The sequence below is a fragment of the Geotrypetes seraphini genome, chromosome 2 (genome assembly GCF_902459505.1).
Source record: "Geotrypetes seraphini chromosome 2, aGeoSer1.1, whole genome shotgun sequence".
In the NCBI taxonomy this organism is placed as follows: Eukaryota; Metazoa; Chordata; class Amphibia; order Gymnophiona; family Dermophiidae; genus Geotrypetes; species Geotrypetes seraphini.
Window position 1 is genome coordinate 164,149,326 of NC_047085.1, and position 18,303 is coordinate 164,167,628.

Genomic DNA, 18,303 nt, shown 5'->3' on the forward strand with positions numbered 1-18,303 from the left:
ACCCAACTTAAACAGAACATGGGCCTCCTTCAGCAGCCAATGCAATTCACAATAAAACGGCATGACATGGTCATACTTCTTCAGGACATAAATCAGTCTGACTGCTATATTCTGAATCAGTAATAATCTGTTCATGTTTTTCTTAGTGATTGTCAAGTAAATAATGTTTAGTGATTGTCAAGTAAATAATGTTGCAGTAGTCAAGAAGACTCAATAACAAAGATTGAACCAGAAGTCTAAAAGCACAAAACTCAAAATACGGTTTGATTGTTCACAATTTTCATAAAGTATAATAACCTTTATGCACTACTGCATCTATCTGTTTCTTCATGGTCAGATGCTGATCCAGAACAACTCCTAATATTTTAATTGTTGGATGAATGACATACAGAGTTGAGTTTATACTAATAGCAGGCTCGTGGGAAATTTTGTAAGGTGACACCGCAAAGAACTTTGTCTTATCAGAATTGAGTTTAAGTTTAAATTCCTGCATCCAGGAATTCATCAATTTCATTTCAGACTCAATCTTATTGGTTATCTGGGACAGAGCTATATTACAAGGTATAACAATTATAATATCATCAGCATAGCTGAACAGTTCTATACCCTGATTATTCAGGCAGGGGCCTAATGAAGAAAGGTAAACATTGAATAATGTAGGCAAAAGTGGGGAGACCTAAGGGACACCACACTGATTTTTCCAAATAGAAGAGAGCTTGTTATTAAACCTAACCTGATAATGTCTAGATTAAAAAGAAACCTTTGAACCACAAGAAAACATTACCTTGTAAACCGAAAACATCCAGGCAGGCCAGCAATTTGGTATGGTCTACCAAGTCAAAGGCATTACTCAGATCGAATTTAAGTATAAATGTGCTACATTTGCTCAGTAAACTATTTAGATTGGTCTAACAATGTAGCTAATACCGTTTCAGTACTGAAATGGGATCTAAAGCCCGATTAAGAATCATGAAGTAAAAAATGTTGCTCAAGATATTTTGGCAACTGAATTTGAACCAAGCTCTCCATGATTTTTGCAAAGAAGGGAATCGACGCTATAGGTCTAATTAGATAGTAATGATATAGATTCTTTGATGTTTTTAATTATTGGAGTGATAATTATGTTACCTTCTTCTTGAGGAAACTTTCTTGCATCTAAAGAGTCAGTTAACCACTCAAATAATTTCAATTTGAAATTTGAAGGATCAACAACCAACAGGTCTGAAGAGCAGGGATCTAGAAAACAATACGATTGTGCATATTTATGAAATAATTTAGAGAAATCATTCAATTCTGGATTTTCAACAGTAGACCAGGATAAGTCTGCTTGAACTTCTTCTTCTTTCATATTTAAATAGGAATCGATATTCCCTAAGCAAGGGAGGAAGATCTCAGACATAATACCTTGGAGCTAAAGAAGTTTGCTAAATCAATTGAAGATGAAAGAGGTAACCAATGTAAAGATCAATATCCAAGCGACTGAAATGCAAGGGACCAGGGGAGAGGAAGAAGCAATATGGATCACTCTGAAAAGAGAAGATGGAACTTCTATCTACAAGGGTGTAGTCTACAGACCTCCGACTCAATTGCAGCAAAATGATAAGGATCTGATTGTGGATATCCAAAAGTTTGGAAGGAAAGAGGAGGTTCTGCTCTTGGGAAATTTCAACCTACCGGATGCAGGCTGGAATGTTCTGTCTGTGGAATCGGAAAGAAGTAGGGAGATTGTGGATGCCTTTCAAGAGGCTATGCTCAGACAAATGGTGACAGAACCCACAAGGGAAAAAGCGATATTGGATCTGGTCCTCACAATGGAGAGAGTATCTCTAATGTTCGAGTGGGTGCTCACCTGGGAAGTAGCGATCATCAAACGGTTTGGTTTGATATAACGGCTAAAGTGGAGAGCGGCCACATGATACTTAAAGTCCTAGATTTCAAACGAACGGACTTTAATGCAATGGGAGAGTACCTGAAGAAAGAGCTGTTAGGATGGGAGGACATAAGAGAAGTGGTCTAAGCTGAAAGGAGCGATAAAATGGATCTTTAAGTGAAGAAAATCAATAAAACAAGATAAAAAGGAAGCTGATATGGTTCTCCAACCTTGTGGCTGAGAAAATAAAGGCAAAAGAGTTGGCATTCGTGAAATATAAAAAAAAAAAACCAAGAAGAGGAGAGCAGAAAGGACTACAGGGTGAAACTGAAAGAAGCCAAGAGAGAGATAAGTTTGGCGAAAGCACAGGCAGAAGAACAAATGGCTAAAAATGTAAAAAAGGGAGACAAAATTTTTTTCAGATATATTAGTGAAAGGAGGAAGATGAAAAATGGAATTGCTAGGCTAAAAGATGCTGGGAACCAATATGTGGAGAGTGATGAGGAGAAACCAAATGTGCTAAACAAATACTTCTGTTCTGTGTTCACAGAAGAAAATCCTGGAGAAGGACCAAGATTGTCTGGCAAAGTTACATGAGAAAATGGAGTAGATTCTGCGCCGTTCACGGAGGAGGGTGTTTATGAGCAACTTGAAAAACTGAAGGTGGACAAAGCGGTGGGACTAGATGGGATCCATCCGCTCAGAGAGTTCTGGCGAGTCCTATTAAAGACTTGTTCAACAAATCTCTGGAGACGGGAGTGATTCCTGGGGATTGGAGGAGAGCGGATGTGGTCCCTATTCATAAAAGTGGTCACAAGGATGAAGCAGGAAACTACAGGCTGGTGAGCCTCACTTCAGTTGTTGGAAAAATAATGGAAGTGTTGCTGAAAGAAAGGATAGTGTACTTCCTTGAATCTAATGGGTTACAGGATCTGAGGCAACATGGCTTTTCAAAAGGTAAATCGTGCCAAACGAACCTGATTGAATTTTTTGATTGGGTGATCAGAGAGCTGGATTGAGGATATATGCTAGATGTAATTTACTTGGATTTCAACAAAGCCTTTGATACAGTTCCTCATAGGAGGCTGTTGAACAAACTTGAAGGGCTGAGTTAGGACCCAAAGTGGTGAACTGGGTCAAACTAGCTGTCGGACAGACGCCAGAGGGTGGTGGTTAATGGAAGTCGCTCGAAGGAAGGAAAGGTGAGTAGTGGAGTCCCTCAGGATTCGGTGCTGGGGCCAATCCTGTTCAATATGTTTGTGAGTGACATTGCTGAAGGGTTAGAAGGAAAAGTGTGCCTTTTTGCAGATGATACCAAGATTTGTAACAGAGTAGACACCGAAGAGGGAGTGGAAAATATGAAAAAGGATCTGCAAAAGTTAGAGAAATGGTCTAATGCCTGGCAACTAAAATTCAATGCAAAGAAATGCAGAGTAATGCATTTGGGGATTAATAATAGGAAGGAACCAAATATTCTAGGAGGAGAGGGACCTTGGGGTGATAGTGTCCGAAAATCTAAAGGTGGAAAAACAGTGTGACAAGGCAGTGGCTGCTGTCAGAAGGATGCTGGGCTGTATAAAGAGAGGCGTAGTCAGTAGAAGGAAGAAGGTATTGATGCCCCTGTACAGGTCATTGGTAAGGCCCCACTTGGAGTATTGTGTTCAGTTTTGGAGACCGTATCTGGCGAAGGACGTAAGAAGACTTGAGGCGGTCCAGAGGAGGGTGACGAAAATGATAGGAGGCTTACGCCAGAAGATGTATGAGGAGAGACTGGAAACCCTGAATATGTAAACCCTAGAGGAAAGGAGGGACAGGGGAGATATGATTCAGACATTCAAATACTTGAAGGGTATTAACGTAGAACAAAATCTTTTCCAGAGAAAGGAAAATGGTTAAACCAGAGGACATAATTTGAGGTTGAGGGGTGGTAGATTCAGGGGCAATGTTAGGAAATTTTACTTTACGGAGAGGGTAGTGGATGCTTGGAATGCGCTCCCGAGAGAGGTGTTGGAGAGTAAAACTGTGACTGAGTTCAAGGAAGCATGGGATGAACACAGAGGATTTAGAATCAGAAAATAATATTAAATATTGAACTTAGGCCAGTACTGGGCAGACTTGCACGGTCTGTGTCTGTATATGGTCGTTTGGTGGAGGATGGGCTGGGGGAGGGCTTCAATGGCTGGGAGGGTGTAGATGGGCTGGAGTAAGTCTTAACAGAGATTTCGGCAGTTGGAACCCAAGCACAGTACCAGGTAAAGCTTTGGATTCTTGCCCAGAAATAGCTAAGAAGAAAAAATTTAAATTGAATCAGGTTGGGCAGACTGGATGGACCATTCGGGTCTTTATCTGTCGTCATCTACTATATTACCATGACGATTGCATCTTTTTAGTCACATTGAACACGTTATTTACCAGTTGAAATAGGTTTTTAACATTAGTACTAGTGATCCCTACTTTAGCCGAGTAATATGTTTTTCGCTTATCCCTTAATAATAGTTTATAATGTCTGACTTCATTCCTCCACTTTTCTTTGTCAGCAACTAATTTTGTTTTTAACCATTTTTTCTCAAGGCAACATACTACTCGTTTTACCCCTAGTAATTCAGCATCATACCACTTTTTGGAATCATCTGATCGTCTTTTTATAGCATGCTTAGGGGCAATTTCATCTAAGATGATGTTACAATTATTTTTCCAATTAGACGGAAAATCGGAGATATTACCTTCTGGTAGTGAGTCAACCCATTTCCAAAATTCAGTTGGGTTAACTGGTTTCCTAATGAGGATTTCTTGTTTTTGCTTGAACCATCCTAAAGAAAAATAATAAATATAGTGGGCTGAGCAAGGCTCATCATCCTCCCTGTAACACAATTTTAGGTATGAGTTCTGATTTGGTGGTTAATGATACCAAATCAAGATGATGACCTCCAATATGAGTTTGAGAAGGTTGTGAAAAAGAATAATCTAATGAAGATTAAAAAAGCAGTAAGATCGACCACATCTTGACCAGATTCCACTTCCAAGTGGAGGTTAATGTCACCTAACAGTAAACAATGTGGGGTCACTAGTGAGTTGCTAAAAATAAATTCATAAAAATACTGTTTAGCCAGATTCCAAGAGCTAGGTGGGAAGTAAAAAAGAATACAATTTAGAAATTCTAATAAATCTGTTCTGTTAAGGGTGCAACACATGGGAAGTCATACACCTCACTGACCTGTTCCTAATCCTGGGTCAGTGAAGAGGGGAACCGTCCCACTCAATGTGATTTGATGGTCCTAATCCCTCTAAAAATTGCTGCTACAATGGATTCTAAGTAGATCAGGGCTTTGAGTTTGCTTAAGGGTTCTAACTCCTTCCAGTACCAAACCAGCTTCAGACCCATTCCCCTATTTACTCAGCACTTAAGGCTAGAGGGGACAGACTTCTCAGCACCCACTACCAAAGCCATTTATTAATTTCCTAAATATTTAAACTTACTACCACTACTGCATATTATAGTCCTTAGGACCACCTATTTCAGTGTATCCAGATATCTTAACCCCCCCTTCCCCCTCCTCCCAGGTAAATTTCCCTCCCAAAGCCCCCACTTAGGTAATCTCTTCCTCCTCAAAACACCAGATCCCTGAAATGTAATGTAATCTTATTTGTAACCTAACTGTAACCTATTTGTTATACTACCTAGAATTGTACAGTCATCTTACTATCCAATTGCAAGTTATATTACCTAGAAATGTACAGTCATCTTACTATCCAATTGCAAGTTCTTACGGAATTTATCCAGCTTTCTCACCTCTTTTGTAACCCAAAAAACCCCCCAAACTATTGTGACTTCATTGGAAATGTCCAGTCAGCTCTTTTGTAATCCGCCTTGAACTGCAAGGTATAGGCGGAATAGAAGTCACTAATGTAATGTAATGTAAGTATAGTACTTTTCACCCACTTTCTAAACTGTGTATTACTTACTCATACATTCTTCATGCATTCCTTCATCTCCTCCTGAATTCCAATCCATTTCAGTTTCACTCTCTAAAATGTCAGGGAAATTGCCCTATAGTTCCATAGAGATAACTGCACCATAGAGCCTTTCTTCCCCCTCTGAACCTGAGGACATACCCTTTTCTTGGGTTGATAAATTTGTTCCAGTTGTTCCTTTCCAAACCAAACAACTATGAAGACTGATGTTACTGATGTACACTTTAATTTGATAAAAAGTGTCAATAAACCGTCCACAACTTGATACAGGAAACCCAACATGGACTGTGTTTCGACCTAAGAGCCTTCTTCAGGGGTACAAGTGTGGTTTCTTCAAAAGTATATAGATGTAAAACTGTATTAAAAAAATAAGCGTAGGTCAACATATCCTGTGACGCTGCTGAGTAAAGTTGCTCATTTCTTCAGGCTGAATTTTGCCTTGGAACTATGTTCCTATCAGCTTTGTAGTTCTCCTCAACAAAGTTCACAGGCACTTGACTTACCATAGGTCATTCTAAGCTTTCTCTGAAGCTTCCTTCCCTCTGACTTCCTGGCTGCTTGCTTGTGTTTTCAGCTGTGCCTAATTTATTACTCTGAGACGTTTGTCTTGCACTGTCTCCTGGGGCAACCACAGGTTATGCCTTGAGCACTGCTTTTCTCTCTTTTTCACCCCTTTTCTTAACCCTTTCTGTGTTAACCAGTTTTGCTTGTGGGCTAATGTGAGAGTCAGCACTCTGTTCATAAAAGGAATGATAGGGGCTAGTAGTAGAAATCCTATTCCTCACTACAGTGTCCCCTATTAGCTGCACTCCCTGCCCTTTTTTTAGGACAGGTGACAGGTATGTTGGGCTTGTTCCCTACCCTAGAAACAAGGACAGTTTTCACAATTATTGGGTTTAAATCAGGGTTTTCACCAGTGACATACTTTTCCCTGTCATGCTATCCTGAACAACCCTTTTGCAAACTGAAACATTTAAATTATAAAGGAGTAAAAACAAGGCATAGCAATGTTGTCTGGCAGGATTCATATTAAAATGGCTACACCGATATATTTACAGAATAGAGTAAACTAGTTGTAAGTATAGCGCACTATCTCATAAGTCAAGAATATGGCAATTCTAGTGGCATCCCCGACTTGCCACAGGGGAAGTATCAGAGCAAGCCAGGATCAGAGGGGTTTAGAGCCCACTAGTATAGTTTCCCCGAGGAGCAGAATAACAGGGCTGCCTATCCTAGGTCCAGTTCCTATGGCCTGGATCTTTGGCAAGCAAGCCCAACAGAGGACAAAGGGAGAATACCCACAAACAGGAAGGGAAGCCATTTTGTCACTGTTCAGAAAAAAAACAGCAATTTTTTTTCCTGACTGCATTCTGCAGTCCCGTCAAAGGGGGAAGCAGAGAGAGTACCTGTCCATTCCTATTCTTCACAGGTGTAGGCAGGACTCTTTCCTATTTAAACTTGACCCTGAGAGCAGTAAGGAGGCCAGCAGCCAGGAGAGCAGCAGAGGAACCAGCAATCAGGGGGAAGCAGCACCCTTGTCACTGCCCAGGAGAAGCAGAGCCGCACCTAAGGTATTGCTTCTTAAAAGCCATCAGCCTGAGGGAAAACCTGATGCTAGATGTGGGTGAAGCTGAGGAAATACCTGATTTAGAGCTGACTGCTTCACAGGAGTTTATGGAGGTAGGTGACATGCTTCTTTATGAAGAAGGGCTGGTAGAAACTTGGGACCTAGGTTGGCCACTGTTGCATACAGGATATTGGGCGTGATGGACCTTTGGTCTGTCTCAGTATGGCAACTCTTATATGAACCAAGTATAGGACAATCAAGCCATTATGATATCACTGATGAGTTTGGCTCTTAGGCATTGGTGGAATGAGGCATTATGACATCACAAACTCAGCTCTGGAATGTTGCTACTATTTGGGTTTCTGCCAAGTACTTGGGATCTGGATTGGCTACTGTTGGAAACAGGATACTGGGCTTGACGGACCTTCGGTCCATCCCAGTATGGCAATTCTTATGTTCTTATGTTCAATGCCGGTGCCCAGATATGGCCCAGCATTGGATGTGCAAGTCTAACTCTGGAGGTGAAACCATGGAGCTAACTTAAACTTCTGGGCTTAGTAATGAAGATATTTGCTGCTGTGTGAATTATTGTTTAAAGCTGCTCTCACAAAAGCCAAACTGAATAGAGGCCTTGACAGAAAGTTGTGCATCAGTCAACTAAGTGTTTGTAACACCCCTGGGGAAACAGTTTTTGTTTGGGAATAATTTTTGGTTTTTGGAACATTGAGACTAATTTAATTGACTTTGCCAGTCAGTATTATTTTGCTACTGGTAAAGGACCTATGAAGCTGTGTGTGTGAGTGTACCAGAAGGATAGCTGCAACCTGGACTTTGATGCTGTTGGGGAAGGGGGTCCATTTTGAATGGCTTATTGCTTTAAAGGAAAGTTTCCAGCTGAGCCATTTTTCTGAAATGAAATGTTTTCAAATACTTACTTGTTTTTGGATAAGAACAATTACTAGAAACTTAAGCAATGAGCTAAGAAATGCATTTAAGTAATTATTGATTTTTGATTTGCTTTTATTGTGGGGAAAACCCTGAAAGTTATCACAAGCTGGAAACTAGGCATGGCCCAGCAACAAGCTGCCAGAACCACAGCGGCCATCTTGGAATCTGGCAGATCCTGAAAAATCTCTCCCTATTAAGGAGTGAACCATCATCATTTGTTTTTCTGCTGTTATTGTTTAAGGGTTTTCTCAATATGTGCAATTACTCTGAGTGCAAAAGACTTGTATAATAAACTTTTGATTTTTACTTTTGAACCAAACCTCTTTTGGTACTTTTGTATCTGTGTGGCTGGGTTGTCTATAAGGAGGAGTTCTCTAAGATTCAAACCAGCACCCCCTGTAGAGCTTCTGCTTCATTGCAGAAGAGTGCCTCGTACTTTTTGTTTTACTGCCACCTGGTGGAGGGCTGCTGTAGAGCTAATGCAGACCCTGGCCGGTGACAAGAAACAAAGGTTCAAATTCCTCTATAGCTTTTTTTTTTTTTGTAAATGTGATCCTTCCAGAAATAGAAAAACACCTACTATACCTGAATATACATCACTTCAATAGCCTCCAGGCTTGCATGTGTCTTATATCTTTAGGTACAGTAAGCATTTTTCTATTCCTGGAGGGAAAGTCATCAAAGTATAGGTTTAAGTCACCTAACAGTATATTCTTTTAAAAGTTCAAACAGGGCTATACAATAATTCCACAACAGGTTCCAAGGAATTTTTAAATGCAACAGGAACTCAATAAACCAGAAAAAAACCCCAAAACACCTGCTCAATCAGTTATGTATATTGGAATAAAGAGTTTACTGCAAGGAACTCTTTTCTGGGTTACATATTTTTTTTTATAGACGCAAACAAACAATATGGGGCTCATAATTGAAGCTTATATAATGAAATAGTGCCACTAGCCACCCACTGAACTCTGATTAAGGGATGGTTGGTGACAGTAGTGAGGCTCTAATGTGTGAGAAAATATTCCATGTGTTAAGTCCTCTTTCTGGGCTTATCACCACCCCCATCTGTTCCCTGGTTGGCCCAAAGCTAAAAAAACAAGCAAACCAAAAAAGCAACAAGTTTGCATTGCATGTGCTCCTTAAGCACATGCCAGTATTCAACTGCTGTAATGTCCCACCCCATAACAGGAAGTCAGCATTAGATGGAGATAGGACATGAGAATGGTTGAGCATGGGGCTGTGTTTATAAGGTCAACACAGGTTTGTTTAAGCTTCAGACTAGCCTGAAGGCAAATAGAGCAGAGTCAGCAATAGCTGGGAAGTAGGGAGAGATGTGGAGTGAGGGTAGGGAAGGGGATATGAAATGTAGGTCCTTAGGGGAATGGGAGATCTGGGGGGAAAGAAGAGGAGAAAAGATACAAGATTATAACAGGGAGAAAGAAAGGGTAGGACCTTGAGCCATGGAGAGAGGGTGCCAGTTGAGGGTTTTCACAGGGTGCCTTATAACCTTGGGCCAGATCTGAGCATTAGACACATTTGGATAAATAATAATAGGTTATTGGGTGAAAAGGGTTGAGATTTGCTGGGCACATGTAACTGTTCTTCCACAATTTTACCTAAATCCCATACGTTAAGTCTACGGTCTATACCACTTGAAGCAAGAATGGTTTCATTATGAGAAGACCAGTGAACCTGCAAAATCCCTTCTTTATGAGACTCAAAGGAATGGAGTTTCAGCTTCAAGTTCCATAGATCCCACAGAGCCACAGTCTTATCAGCAGAGCCTGTGGCTAATATAAATTCACTGTATGGATTAAATGAGAGACAGTTGACTTCAGCAGTGTGGGCATCGACAGAATGACTAGGCTTGGATGTTGTATTAAACCCGGTGTCCCAAATCATAAGTTTCTGATCATCAGCAACAGATCCAAACAGTGATTCATGAAGCAAATGCCAGGCCACATCCTTGCCAAAAGCAGAGTGGCCAGTGAAGATTGCTTTGGCATCAAAGATCTTGCCTTCCTTTGGATCAGCATTTATGTCCCATAATCAAACAGTGGGGTCATCAGATGCACTGAGGAGATGTCAACTCAGATTGGAGTTCCATGATAAACCATAACCTTCTTTCTGGTGACCTCTTAACCTAAGGTCAGGGTTACATTCTCCATTTGGATCTGGCTTGGATGGATGTTTGGTATAGTCAAATACCAGCACATCAGAAGACAGTGTTTTTGTTGCAATGATACAAGGGTTCTGTGCATGTAGAAAGCCCAGTTTACTTCTCCTTCATGGTTGATTTTGATTTTGGTTTCATTTTTGCCAGTAACAGATCCAAAGCCTCCAAACTCTCCTTTCTCACTATCATAGTGAGAAGCATCAAACTGAGCATCATCATTAGAAATCTGAACATGAGCAACCACCAAATGATTCTGCTCATCAGAGGTGTGAGTCCCTGGCACCAGCCAGTGAGGAGCATAATCCTTTCCTTCAGGCCTAGTAACATCAGGAAGCCACTGTACAGTAAGACTGGGCCATTCAGGAGCATGTGTCATAACCAGATCATAAAGGAAAGGAGTGTTCTTTTCCAAATCTTATATTTCTAAATGATGATATGCTTGTCGATAGTATCTTCAAATATTTCTTTATTAGCCATTCTCTTGCCCGCCGTCTCAGGCCTGCGTTCCTTTTCCTTCAGCGCAGGATCTGTCCACCATCAGTGGCTGGGGAATGACAAGCCGGCTCTAGTCGGTCTTCTTTCTGGCTCGAAGGTAGATCGGTTCGGCATCTCCTCCCTGGATCCCTGAACTGATTTATCCTCATTTCTCCTGCTTAACTTTGAGTGCCACTTTCAACCCGCACCGCCATCCAGTACACCTCGACATTTAGATAATTTAGACAATTTAGATAATTTAATACTGCAACCAACTTCTGCAGCAAGAAAACAAATGAAACACTTAAGTTGCACCCAATGGTGGCCCAGCCATTTGACAGTCACGGCTTCATCAGGTTGTGCTTCACAATATATATACTTTCCCAGCTGTTGTCAGAAGCAGTTATAACATTCTTTTTCTGATAAAAATATCACAGTAGAGTGTACTCTTAATGAGTGAAGCCATAACCATGGTCTTTTTCCTCAGATGTCTAAATAGTACACAGTACACTCGATTCCTTGCTAGTTGATGTTATGTACAATTTATTTTTTAACAAGAGTGTGTCTCCATTCATATTGAGAATTATATGGATACTAGTGTTTAAGCCAGTTACATTAACGGGTGCTAGACTATTTGTCTTTCTTTCTGTCTCTCTCCCTGGCCCCCTTTACTTCAATTTTTTGAGACCGTGAACAAACAAATTGGACATAATATATTTGAACTTCCAGAAAGCATTCGACAAGGTTCCACATGAAAGACTTCTCAGAAAACTATAAAGAGGGAGATATACTAAGATGGATAGGCAAATGGCTGGAGAACAGAAAGCAGAGAGTGGCATAAATGTAAAATTCTCAGACTGGGAGAAGTGACTAGCGGTGTGCCACAGGGCTCGGTACTTGGGCCCATCTTATTTAATATTTTCATCAATGACCTAGAAGAAGGAACATCCAGTGAGATCATCAAGTTTGCAGATGACAAAAAGCTATGCCGGGCAATCAGATCGCAGAAGGATAGTGAGGAACTCCAGAGTGACTTGTGTCAGTTAGAGAAATGGACGGAGAAATGGCAGATGAAGTTTAATGTGGAAAAGTGCAAAGTAATGCATTTAGGCAGAAAGAACAAGGAATACGAGTATAGAATGTCAGGTGCAACTCTGGATAAGAGTGAACAAGAAAAGGACCTGGGTGTACTGATAGTTAGGACCCTGAAACCGTTGGTACAATGTGCGGCAGCAGCAAAGAAAGCAAATAGAATGTTAGGCATGATAAAGAAAGGAATCACGAGTAGATCGAAGAAAGTTATAATGCCGCTTTATAGGGCAATGGTCAGACCACACTTGGAATACTGTGTCTAACATTGGTCTCCCAACCTAAAGAAGGATATAAAACTGCTGGAGAGGGTGTAGAGACGAGCAACTTGGAATATGAGGAACGACTTAAGAGACTGGGATTGTTCTCTCTTGAGAAAAGGAGACTGCGAGGGAATATGATCGAGACTTTCAAAATACTGAAAGGAATCGACAAAATAGAGCAGGAAAAAAAATTATTTACAATGTGACACGGACAAGAGGACATGGACTGAAGCTAAGGGGGGACAAGTCCAGGACAAATATCAGGAAGTTCTGCTTCACGCAATGAGTGGTGGACACCTGGAATGCTCTCCCAGAGGAGGTTATTACGCAATCCAACATTCTAGGATTTAAAAGCAAACTAGATGCACATCTCCTTACGAGAGGCATAGAGGGATATGGGTGACTAAAATTACGCCAGGTGTACACCTGGCTGGACCTCCACATGTGCTGATCGCTGGACTTAATGGACTGAAGGTCTGATCCGGAGATGGCAGTTTTTATGTTCTGCCTTTCTTTCTGTCTGTGTCTCTCTCTGGCCCCTTCTTTCTTTCACCCTGCCCGCTGTCTTTCTGTGTGTCTCCACCCCCAAAGCAAACCAAGCTTGCTCCCTTTCCCTCTCCCCCCCCCACTTCCCTGTGAAGTAGGAGCAGTATTCCCCCCACTTCCCTGTGCAGTAGCAGCAGCATCCCCCCCCCTTCCCTGTGCTGCAGGGTAGCAGCATTTCTCTTCCTCAAAGCTGCCGCCACGTTTCTTCTCACAATCCGCACTTGCGTCAGAAGCCTTCTCTCTGACATCACGTCAGGGAGGCTTCCGATGCTCGTACAGCTTGTAAGAGGAGCCGCCGCCATGGCAATGGACTGAGGGAGCCAGCCAGACCACGGGCCACAACCAGGCCTGGGGGACCTGTAAGGCGGGAGTGGGGGAGTCACCGGCATGGTTGCCGCCTCCGTGGCTTAGATGCCTCCGCATGTGCAGTAGAAGGAGCCAGCATACCATCGCTGGCTCCTTCTACTGCGCATGTCTGACATGGAAGCACACATCACGGTGGCAGGGATCACGCCGTTGTAAGTGCGCATATGCACTTAGGGTTTTATTATAGAGGATGAGAAATCCATTTAAACCAAGGAAAATGTGTTCAGTACTCATTAAACACAGAGGGAGGAAGTCATCATCTATAGTAAAAGGCAGACTTTTATTGCACTATAATTTACCACAGGAATCCTTAACCTGTGACATCTTGGTACCACAGGTTGTTAAATCCTGGTGTAAATGAACAATGCTGCTTGTGAGCCATCTCGGTGGCAGCTTTAGTCAATTGGTCTGGGAATATCTGGCCTCAAAGCCATGGCCCAGTATTCCCAAGCCAGATCTTAGGGGCTATCTGGGTTTACCCCTCTCCACACACTGACCCCATCCACCTTGACCAAACCCCTCGCACCACCCTCCTCCCAAAAGTTACTGACCTGGGCTTCTTGCTGCAAGCAAATGTTAGGTCAATCTACAAATGTTTGTTGTGATCCAGTGGGTCCCTAGGCAGGAGTGATCCCCAGTCATTGCCTTTGCCTGCAACTTGAACCATTAGGACACTGTGCTATGACATTTGCATAGTAATGAGGAACTTTGCATGCATTTGCACTCTTTGCTTCTCATTACTATTATACCTTGTGATGACTTGCCTAACACTGCATTATGTAACTCACGTTAGTTCCTTTTAACATATGTTAAAGCGGTAAATAATGTGGGTTACTGCTGTAACACAGCTTGATAGCTTCATCTCCCCCCCCCCCCAAATGGGGAAAAGCCATAAAATAATGATTAAAAGCTGTCCAGAATTTTAAAAATGATTCTTCTACATCTGCAGTATATAAAACTTTACACTCCTTTCTTTTTTCCCATGACTTTTCTCTAAGCCATTGATGATAACAACAGCACTTACAACTAACATCTGCTCGCTGCAACAATTTCATTTCAAAGCCTCTTGCTGCTATTACACTGCAAAAGGTATTAAAATGATTTATTAAAATATTTAGTTAAAGGCTTTTTAAATATAAACCTTTTCATAGAATATCAAACCACAGTTTAATTTAGTTTACCCAGCATACGAGTATTGGAGCCCTTTTATAAATATACCACTCGCCTTTACAAGCCATGCTAGCATTTTTTGTTTTAGCTGTGGGGGTAACAGCTCAGACGCTCATAGGAATTCTATAAGCATCAGAGCTGTTACTGCGGTGACTGCTGAAAACGCTAGCATGGCTTTGTAAAGGGGGAGGGGGAGTGTTAAGCAAATAATCTAATCTAATACACAATTTATTAATCACACTATACCAAAAAGGTTTAAGGTGATTTACATTCAAAGAAGCTGTATAATCTATGGGAAAATGCAAAAGCAATCAATAATTAAAATACCATCATATCATCATCATTTTGGTGGGAGACTCTACTGTATGTCTGTATTACCGATATGAGAAAATGCTAGCAGAAAAAAATTAATGAATCGCAAAAATTTGTAGGAATTTGGGGTCCATTAGATTTTTTGTTAAACAACTTTAATAGTGCTATGAACCTGCCATATTAAAGATTTCATATTCTACATACAAAACCAGAGAGGGGGGAGGGGATTGTTTTATTTTGTATTACATAAATGCTTTTCAAGTACGTTATTGATGGATAATCTGTTACACTTTCTGTAAGATGTTTTTATAAAAATCAATAAACAATTTAAACAGTGACATATCATATTACACTAAATCATATTTCAAAAAGTTTTCAATTTTTTAAGAAAACCTTAAGTAATTAATATCAGTCCTAATGTGAACAGGTAGATTATTCCAAATTATAACAGCAGTGTAAGCAAAAGAGGAGTTGAGTTGTTGTTTATACTATACTCCTCTAATCTGCGGAAAATGTAATAATAAAGTACCACATAATCTGTTAGAAGAATAATGCAAATGAGAAAAAAGCAAAATTAGATGATCTGAAGACTTTTACAAAGGTGCGCTAGCTGGAAATCTACCGCCTGCTCAAAAGGAGGCGGTAGCAGCTAGTGTGCGCTATTCCACACGTTAAGGCCTTAACACACCTTCGTAAAAGAAGCCCTCTGTCTGTAATATGCGATGAACTATGCAAGCATATTTAAGCTTAATTCACCTCTCAACTGATAACCAATGAAGATTTTTATACGCTAATGCAACAATTTCATATCTTTTCAGACCAAAATTTGATCTAACCGCAGTATTCTGGAGCACCTGAAATTTTTTCATCATTTTGATAAGTTCAAATATAAAAAATTACAGTAATCAAGTTGAAGTAACTTAACTTCTGAACCAACAGTGCAAAATGATGATCAAATAAGCCCGACTTCACTAGCCTGTTTCCTCATAATATACTGTATAAAATATTCCTCCATAAATTAGAAATCTGATCTTCAAATGTAAGAGAAGAGTCTAAATGAATATCTAAAACTTTAGACGTTTTATCTACTTGAAGGGTAGGGAAAATTCTGTATAGTGCATCCAATCTGAAGTACCAGGGCGATGTGCGCTTAACGTAAATTCTATAAAAGCATTTCTACATGGAAGTGTCTTTACTAAAAAATACTAGTTCAAGTCAAGTTTAAAATTTTATTAAAATTTTGATTCAATTGCATATATATACCTGTGATATATGCCCAAAATTGCACCCCCTAACTTTGGACAACCTATACAGAATTTGGGGATTAATGCCTTGCATTAAGTGTTAGTGTACAACATTTTAAGTGATTTTGCTATATTCTACCAGTTGTTGCATGATAAAGTACATATTAAGGCCCCATTTTATCAAGCCATGTTAGACGTCTGAACTTTTACCACTACAGACGGTGATAAAAAAAAATGCTATTGTGGCTTCATAAAGGAGGGATAGTTCATTTTATTTAAACTTATTTTATTATTTTATTAAATAGAAGTATTTATATTTTATTAAAGTGTAATAAAAAAACAATTTGCACACTTTCATATGGTTTAATCATTTAAATTTACCTCATCGTTCCATTAAAGAGAAAACATTTTATAACACCTGATTCTCTCATACAAAAAAAAAAAAATCTTAGTTTAGTTTTCCTCCAAACATTCTTGAAAAATCTGCATGTAATTAATGTGTTATAGCTTTACTCACTTCCTCTGGATTCTATAAATGGTATGCAAATTTCTGTATGCAAAATTGTGTGCCATCATGAAAGGCACGTGATGATTGATTATGGCATAAATGTGTCTATATTGAAAACCATCTCAGAAAACTCTAACTCTGTATTGTAACAACTTTACAGAAGCTCATGTAAACTGCTTTGTACTGACTCCCCAGTCATTAGTAGCAGTATAGAAACTTACAATAAATTGGCTAATGAGCCAATTAGCGTTTACTATTGGGTGCTATCAATTTTTCTGAGTTCATTAGTTTTTATTGAATATTATAAGAAATTTACAGAAAGCAGTTCAAACACACAAAATCTGAATAAGACACAATGGTGTAGAAAAAGTCTATATCTACAATCATTTACATACAACCAGATTAATAAAAAGAATCCAGGGTATGTGTAACTGCTAATAAAAGATATATGAAAGGCAGAAAAGCAGGGAGAGTGAAATAAGAGAGAGGGAAAGAAAGAAGGAGAAAAAGAAAAAGAGAGAGATAGATAGATAGAGAGGCAGAAGTGTCTACTGGTTAGAATGAACATATGAATCTAAGAATGACCAAGGTGATTTATTTCGCACCATGTTTGTGGAGAGTCGAGAAATCATGTTTTTCTCATATGCATAAGATTCAAATTTGTGATACATGCTCAGAGAGTTCCACCAAAAGGTGTAGTCAAGTAGCGAGGATGATTTCCAATTTTTCTATGAATAAGAACATGGTTGTTCACAAACGCTAGGAAAATTGATCGTGTGCATCTGTGCTTTCACGATCAATTTTCCTAGCGTTTGTGAGCAACCATTTTCTTATTCATGGAAAAATTGCAGTTGTGATTTATAAAGGCTCCTGAGGCAGGCCGTACAGGCTGAAACACGTGTGTGTCGAGCCACCGCACTACACTGTGATTTGATTAATAAAATTGTACACCAACTGTTTTAGACCTCCACTGTGGTTTGTTGGTTCTGGACTTGTGTGTGGAGGTTTTTCACCTGGTTTCTGTTCTGATAGATTTTTGAGTTGCCATTTACTGAATCTAGTCCTTTATACTGTATACAGTAATACATCCTGAAGTAAATAGTGATAATTACAGAGAAATGGTATAAAGGGTAATCAGTAAGATGGGCAGATCAAGGTAATCTGCTGCCTGAGGTATGAGCCAGTACCCCCCACCATGAGCATCCAAAATAGGGGTGGGGCAAGGGCTGCCCCAACTATTAGACAAGACTGGTCAGCTGCCTGTAGATTCAGTAATGCAGTAAATGACAGCAGAGCCTCGCACACCCCTCATTTTAGGTCCAGGTCACCCATGTTTAAAGCAAAACAATAGATTCTGCCAGACAAACTCAAAGAACCATAGGATAGAATACAGATAAGGATTTAGAAAAATGGTCATAGTTCTGCTGGATTTTGAACCAATTTGTGAGACTTGCTTTTAGGAAAATAAAATGAATGCCATTCTTGGACAGACTATGAGCGAGCTTCAGAAATTCAGGGTCGGTTTCATGTAGGCTGCTTGGAATAAAAGCAAACTTCTCTGGTCTCTAATATATGCATGGTTGTTCATGTTAAGAATCAGTTTCTAGATAAAAAGGGGTTTCTGTATGAAAAAATAAAAACCTGTTGGATGTCCTTGACAATTTGTATGATTGGTTTTCAGGAAAATAAATATTATTGTTATGCTGACTGTTGCCTGTTTGCTTAGCTCTACATTGCTCTATGTTTCTTATGTAAATAGTTTCAAGGCAATTATTTTTTCTTATCAACTTGGCTA

At 40.0% G+C, this 18,303-nt stretch overlaps 1 pseudogene; it reads right to left on the reverse strand.

The window, feature by feature from the left end:
* Positions 1-280: 280 nt before the first annotated feature.
* On the reverse strand, positions 281-11,013 carry LOC117354840 (annotated as a pseudogene).
* Positions 11,014-18,303: the final 7,290 nt, after the last annotated feature.